This window comes from Rhineura floridana, chromosome 2 (genome assembly GCF_030035675.1).
Source record: "Rhineura floridana isolate rRhiFlo1 chromosome 2, rRhiFlo1.hap2, whole genome shotgun sequence".
NCBI lineage: Eukaryota > Metazoa > Chordata > Lepidosauria > Squamata > Rhineuridae > Rhineura > Rhineura floridana.
The window spans coordinates 39,964,155-39,971,578 of record NC_084481.1 but is presented as its reverse complement, the minus strand read 5'-3'; positions in this window follow the sequence as shown (position 1 = coordinate 39,971,578).

Genomic DNA, 7,424 nt, shown 5'->3' with positions numbered 1-7,424 from the left:
CCTACCACCTGGCCTGCTGTGTGGGAATGATCACCATTGTAACCATATATGCTACAGAGGAAATCAATATTCTGGGTGCCAAAATTTCTGAAGGCTTTCACTTGCAGCACTCTTGCTGCTTGCACACTACAGTGGCTCTTAGAGTGGAGGGCGCTGTGGTGTCAGTGTCTCTGGAGGGGTGTGCACTATGTATGTGGAATGGATTGGTGTCATGTCATGTCTTGCTATCACCATGGGTAGATTGGCTCAGACTATACATGGTTAACATAGGGTTACCATCAGCTGCTCAATTATTGGTGTGTGCCGAACGTATTACCATGGATACCCAGGAAGCAGCTGTTAGGGTTGCTATGTTCACTGACTGCAGTACTGTTATTCTCTTCTCTGTTTTCCTGCTCGTATAAGCTGACCATCAGCTTGGCAAAACTCTAGGGCTCCCTGGCCAGTCCCACCGGACTAACCAGTATAAATCATAAACTTCAGTTTAACAGGACTATGGATTCAGATCAACTTCAATTTGTAAAATTCTATCTAAGAATTAACAGTCTTTACAACTAACCATTGTTTATTGTTCAAGAATGCTTGCCGGTGTGCTTAAGAAATTGCTGGGGCTAGTGGAGGTTACCAGAGTATGGATAACTGATTTCTTCTCTGTTTAGAAATCAGAAAGTGGCAGCTCAAACTAACAACACATATTTAAATTCAGCCCCAGAGAGTTCACTCTTATTGGCTGAGCACTGACCCCGTGACGTTTGCTAGGAACCACTCCCACTATCAGATCTGCATTGCAGTCATGGAAGGAATACGGTTTATTTTCCTGCCCTGTTCATCAGCGGAGCTATGAAGAGAGTCAGAAAGGACACATTCACATCTCTCTAGTTTTGATCTCCAGAGTAAATATTTCTAAAATTAAATATGTCTCAAATAATACAATTATGTCACATTAAAATGCTCAAATTAATAATTACAGGAAATCTTATGTTTACACTGAAGATTTATTCATCAAACAAAGGGACTTCATGGAACACTAATTGTACAACTAGAAGTCATTACCACAAACAGCAATCCAAGAAAATGAATTACTTTTCCTTAAATAAAATGTACAAATATGTCAACCCCTCCCATTCCCTCCCTCCTCCAATCATAGTTTGATATTTTATGGCCCAATCCTAAAATTTGTTCTATCAGCAATTAAGTGCATTAGATGAGTTGAACTAAATATTGCATCACAGCAGCAAAACAAATAAATACACCATCTTGCATAAAGATTTGACAACTCAAGTGTTTCGAATTTAATTTCTTCTCCCCCTGCTTTCACTTACTTTTATTGGAAAACAAAAATTTAATACAGAAACCACTAGGAGAGTGTCTTCTGCTGATTTTAATACATGGGCAGATTGCTATGGGAGAAGGCATTTGCTCAGATATTTGGGCCCAAGGCTATTCAGGGCTTTAGATGTCAAGATAAGTAATAACTTGAATTGGCCTGGAGGATAGCTGACAGCCGGTTGCAGCTGTTTGAGGAGCTATACATGACCAGCCCACTACTTGCATCGACACCCTGCCCATCACCTTCTGCATTAGTTGCAACTTCTGGATAGTCTTCAGTAGACCTTTCAGGAGGTTACCAAAGTATGGATAACTAAAGTCTGGCTATTCTTGTCTAGGAAAGGCTACAGTTGATGCACCAACATAAGCTGAGTGTAGGCCACTGAGGTCACGTGAACCTCAAGTTACAATTATGGTTCTAGGACAGGAGTGGGGAATATCTGAAGGGCCAGTTGTTCCCCACACCTGTTCTAGAACTCTCAAGCCACAAACCTGCTCCTTCAAGGAGAATGTAATCCCATCCAGAACAGGCCATTCCACCAGATCCTAGACATGGGAACCACCCAACCACAGAACTTCTAATTTAGCTTCAATTTCTTGGTCAACATTCAGACTATTACCACCTCTAGTCACCAAGTCAGGGCCTTCACTGCCTCTCCTGATACTGGTGGAACAGAGAGACAAAGCTGGCTGTCATCAGCATATTGATAGCACTTCCCTCCAGATCTCCTGATGACTGCTCCCAGTGGCTTCATATGGATATTAAACAAGCATGGGCAACAGATTAATCCCTGTGGGACCCCAAAAGATAACTCCTATGGGGGCAAGAAAAGAAATCATCCAATGCCTTCAGAGATAGGAGCAGAATCATTGGAAAGCAATGCCTCCAACTCTTAATCCTTGGTCAATGGCATCAAAAGCTGCTAAAAAGTACAGGTGAATCAACAGTTACACTCCCTCAACCTCTCTCCTTCCAATGCTATTGCATGTGATAGGAACTAGATGCTAGTAAATTAAATGCAGATTTAAAAATACAAGAAACAAAAAGCAGACACAACACTTGTAGCTCAGCCCACATTAGATGTTCCAAACTATGCAATTTACATTTTAATAATAATGTATTTCAATGCACAGCCAAACTACTGCTTGCACATTAATTTTTCATCAACTATATGGGGATTATTGCATCAAACCTATAAATGAACACATTTAAATAAAATGTAATTTTATGTAATTAAGATAGTCCGTCCCCGGAGACTAATGAATCCTGAAGGTTTTCAGAAGGCTCTAGGGAGTTTTCCGGCTGATAAAACTGACGCTCCTGTCAAAACCCTGGTCACTCTGTGGAATACGGAAATGACCCGGGCAGCTGACGCGATCGCCCCGGTACGCCCTCTCCTTTGCAGAGCTCAATTGGCTCCTTGGTTTACCCCGGAGCTAAGAGTGATGAAGCAAGAAAGGAGACGGCTTGAGTGCAAATGGAGACGAACTCCCGACGGCTGTAACCATGCACTTGTGAAGGTCTCTACCAAGCTCTATGTGAAGGCGGTGAGGGCAGCGAAGAAGCAGTACTTTGCTGCCTCCATTCAGTCATCCTCTAACCGCCCAGCGGAACTTTATAAAGTTGTTCGGGGACTTTTACACTCTGGTCCTCAGAACGCAATAATACCATCAACAGCCCGCTGTAATGAGTTTGCGAGACACTTCCAAGATAAGATCATGAACATCCGCTGGGACCTTGACTCCAACATTGTAGCAGTTGAACCTAATGAGGTGTCCGGAGCACAGTCCTGTCCTGTTTTATTGGATGAATTTCAGTTGGTACAGCTCGAGGATGTGGACAAGGTGCTTGGACAGGTGCGGGCGACCACTTTTGCTCTGGATCCTTGCCCCTCGTGGCTAATAAAAGCAGGAATGGAACAGCCGGCTGGGCCAAGGAGGTGATCAATGCCTCTTTACGAGAGGGAGTGGTACCACCCTGCCTGAAACAGGCGGTGGTGAGACCGCTCCTAAAAAAACCCTCCTTGGACCCTGACAACCTTGACAACTATAGACCGGTAGCAAATGTTCCATTCCTGGGCAAGGTTCTAGAGCGTGTGGTCGCTCGCCAGCTCCAGGCTCTCTTGGATGAAACTGATTATCTGGATCCATTTCAATCCGGCTTTCGGCCGGGGTTTGGTACAGAAACAGCCTTGGTCGCCCTGTATGATGACCTCTGTTGGGAGAAAGACAGAGGGAGTGTAACTCTGTTGGTTCTCCTTGATCTCTCAGCGGCTTTTGATACCATCGACCATGGTATCCTTCTGGGGCGACTTGCGGACTTAGGAGTCGGAGGCACTGCTTGGCAGTGGCTGTGCTCCTACCTCGAGAATCGTCTCCAGAAGGTGGTGCTTGGGGAGCATTACTCGAGTCCCTGGGAACTCCAATATGGGGTCCCGCAGGGCTCAGTTCTGTCCCCCATGCTCTTTAATATCTATATGAAGCCACTGGGTGAGGTCATTAGGAGATTTGGAGTGCGTTTCCAGCAATATGCTGATGATACGCAGCTCTACTTCTCCTTTTCATCTTCTTCAGGTGAAGCTGTCAATGTACTAAACCGCTGCCTGGCCGCGATAATGGACTGGATGAGAGCTAATAAACTGAGACTCAATCCTGACAAGACTGAGATGCTGTTAGTGGGTGGGCTCTCTGCCCAGATGGTTGATGTCCGACCTACCCTAGATGAGGTTACACTCCCCCTAAAGGAGCAGGTCCGTAGTTTGGGGGTCTTATTAGATCCGCTCCTGTCACTGGAGGCTCAGGTAGCCTCGGTGGCACGGAATGCATTCTACCAGCTTCGGCTGGTAGCCCAACTACGACCCTATCTGGACAGGGAGAACCTCGCCAGTTATTCACGCTCTGGTAACCTCTAGATTGGATTACTGTAATGCACTCTACGTAGGGTTACCTTTGAAGACGGTTTGGAAACTTCAGCTGGTGCAGAATGCTGCGGCCAGAGTTCTTACTTGGACTAAAAAATCTGACCATATAACACCTGTCCTGGCCCAACTGCACTGGCTACCAATATGTTTCCGGGCCAAATTCAAAGTGTTGGTTCTTACCTATAAAGCCCTTAATGGCATCAGACCGCAATACCTGGTGGAACGCCTCTCCCGCTATGTACCTACCCGTTCGCTACGCTCGACGTCGAAGGCCCTTCTCCAGGTCCCAACTCATAGGGAGGCCCGGAGAGCAATAACTAGATCTAGGGCCTTCTCAGTGGTGGCCCCCGAATTATGGAACGTCCTCCCTGACGAGATACGCCTGGCGCCTTCTTTGTTATCTTTTCGGCGCCAGGTAAAGACCTACCTCTTTGCCCAGGCATTTTAATTTTAATTTAATTTAATTTTAAAGCTACTGTAATTGCAATTTTATTTTAATTTTAGTCTTAATTTTGTTTTTAAAATGTTTTTATAGTTGTATTGTATCCACATTCACCTGTTTTTAATGTGGTTTTATTCTGCTGTACACCGTCCTGAGAGCTTGTTGCTAAAGGGCGGTCTAAAAGCACAATAAATAAAAATAAAATAAAAAAATAATTTTGAAAGGTGAGTTTCCCATTAGTGCTTGACAAGGAAGGTGTGATGAAGCTTATAGCTTGCTGAAGCATAGTCCTTGGCAGTTATGTGCTGAAATGCATTGTTTCTTACTGCCCACCTCTCGTAAGACCTCAACCCTGTAAGCTTCAGCAACCTTTTCTCCTAGCGTTACAGATGGAGACTTGGAGGCTGGGGATGAGGTTAGTTTCATGACTGTCTTGCTGGGTTTTCATGAGCTCCAAATGCATTTGTACTTGGGTTTTTTGGGTGAAATATTTAGCTCCGAGACTAGAGAAAACCTAAGAAGCCCCACCCCTTGTATCTATCAACAAAAGTGCTTAAGGGCTGGACCACATACTATATCTAACGAATTACAGCACAGGGTTAAATTTAAGTAAGCCAACTCATTATAATTTAAAACTGCCCTTACTGTGTAGCATTAAAATCTCAAACTACTTTGCCTTATAATACTGAACAAAACACATTTAGAGCAATTAGGCTGCTCTGGAAATGCCCTTACTGCCTTTAGTACAAAGTCCCTTTCCTCTCAAGGGCTGAGCTTTGAAAAACTAGCTCTGCAGGTCTGAAAGTGAAGCATACTACATGCATTGCTGATTGCTGGACACCCTTTGTATCTCCAAGAAACCTCCGTCCCTCCATGTCAGCAGCATTTTACACGTTTAAAGTATGTTTCTTTTTCATTAATAGGGTGATCAATGCATGAGTGCTCATGTGGTCCTTTTATAATAATAAAAAAGACAGCCTGAAGTGCAGGGCTTAGCTAGCATTTCATTTGCTGGTATGCCTGCCTGCCATGTCAACTGCAAAGCTAGTCTTGAAGAGATGAAGAATTAGCTGTGAGGTCTGTTTTATGTTAATTAGTCCTCACCTTTTTAGTCAACTGATTTTAGTGGATCTTACTTCCATGCAGAACAACACTTTTCATGGCACAAACTTTCATTGGCTGGGCAGCAATCTCTGAATGAAATGGACACAGGTAATTGTTAGTATATATTATACATGGATTGAGGTAGAGTTGTGTTTGCAAAGTCCACCTTCATGCATAAATTAGGTTTTGTATGCTCTTTAGTTGCAATCCTATGCCCAATTATCCGAATTCAGTAGGACTTACTTCCAAGTAAACATAATTGAGCTACAGGAAGCACATCTGAGCCTTTTTTACTTTTGTAGTTTTTGACATGTTAATCCAATGACAACCCTGAAGGAAATGTTAATGTGCATCCAAGTCAATGCAGATTTAGAAGATTCTCACATGGTGCCAGAACACTGTTGCCCAGCAGAATCTTTATGTATCTGTGAGATTCTAGTTATATGTGTTTGTGTGCTTATTTCTCTAATCTAACAACCCTTAGGAAAACTAGATGAAAACTACAAACTATTAATCAAGCATGGGGACTAATAATTCAGTATCTTTTGAGAGAACATGAATTGGATTATAATTTTAATGCAGTACTTCAAGTAGATGTAATATTTAAAGCTATTAAATGGTGTTTACAGTACTTGGCATAAATTGTTTATAATTTTTTGTTTGCATGATTTATAATAAAACAATAAAAATAAAAATGCAAGGAAGATCACACTCTTAACACCAAAATAATCTGCCATCAGACGACATGCTAAATGTTTACTAACGCTAAACATGCAGTTTCTTCACTTGCGTAACCAAGTTTTCCCTACCACACAGTTTTGAAGGGGGGTGGTAGTATTCTAATCCAGGCAGCTGCCAGCTTTGTAGACCAGCTGCCAAGGCCCAGTGCCTCAGGAGGATCCACTGGCACCTACTTCTGGCCAGCTGCTGCTTAAGTGCAGCACCCCTGGGAGGTTTTGCTTCTCTTGGGTAGTAGAGATGCTGTGCAAAGCAACACCTGCTCCTATCTGCCTCCCACTCAGACTCCTCAGAGGTAAAGTGGTACAGGGGGGGCAGATGTTGCTGGCAAGCCCAGAAAAGCTGACGAGTAGTGGTTGCAACAACTTTTCCTGCCTCCAACTGTTCCGTTTCCCTCTCAGTCACGCGGGGGGAGGGGAGGGTACAATGAGTGGATCTGCAACGCTACCCAGAGGAACAGCGCAGGTGAGCAAGCGATGGGGATGGCGACAGCAGCTCTTACTTCTGCCATTCGCCCCTTTTTCTCTAAGAGGGAGTTCCTATTGGGAATCAAACGCAGGGCCCGCAGCACCAACCAACCGCCGCATCTTCCGATTTTTTTTGGGGGGGGGGGGTCGTCGTAGGCCTGCAAGAAGCGGAAGGAACTAGCGGCTTGCGCACGGCACGGCTGTCCCTCCTCCCCACCCGCTTGCTCATCTCCCTCCCTATGGGCGGTGGCAAGTGTGAATTGGGCCAGCGAGCTCACCGCCGCGCTGCCCTGGGATGGAAAGACAAGGAGCGGGGGGGAGGTAGTTCACATAGGGAACAGCCATGTAGCTTTCACTTGCTTGAACTCCCTTCCTCCACCGCCAAAAGGGGGGGGGAGAAGCGAGTTGGAAGTGCAGGGGGTG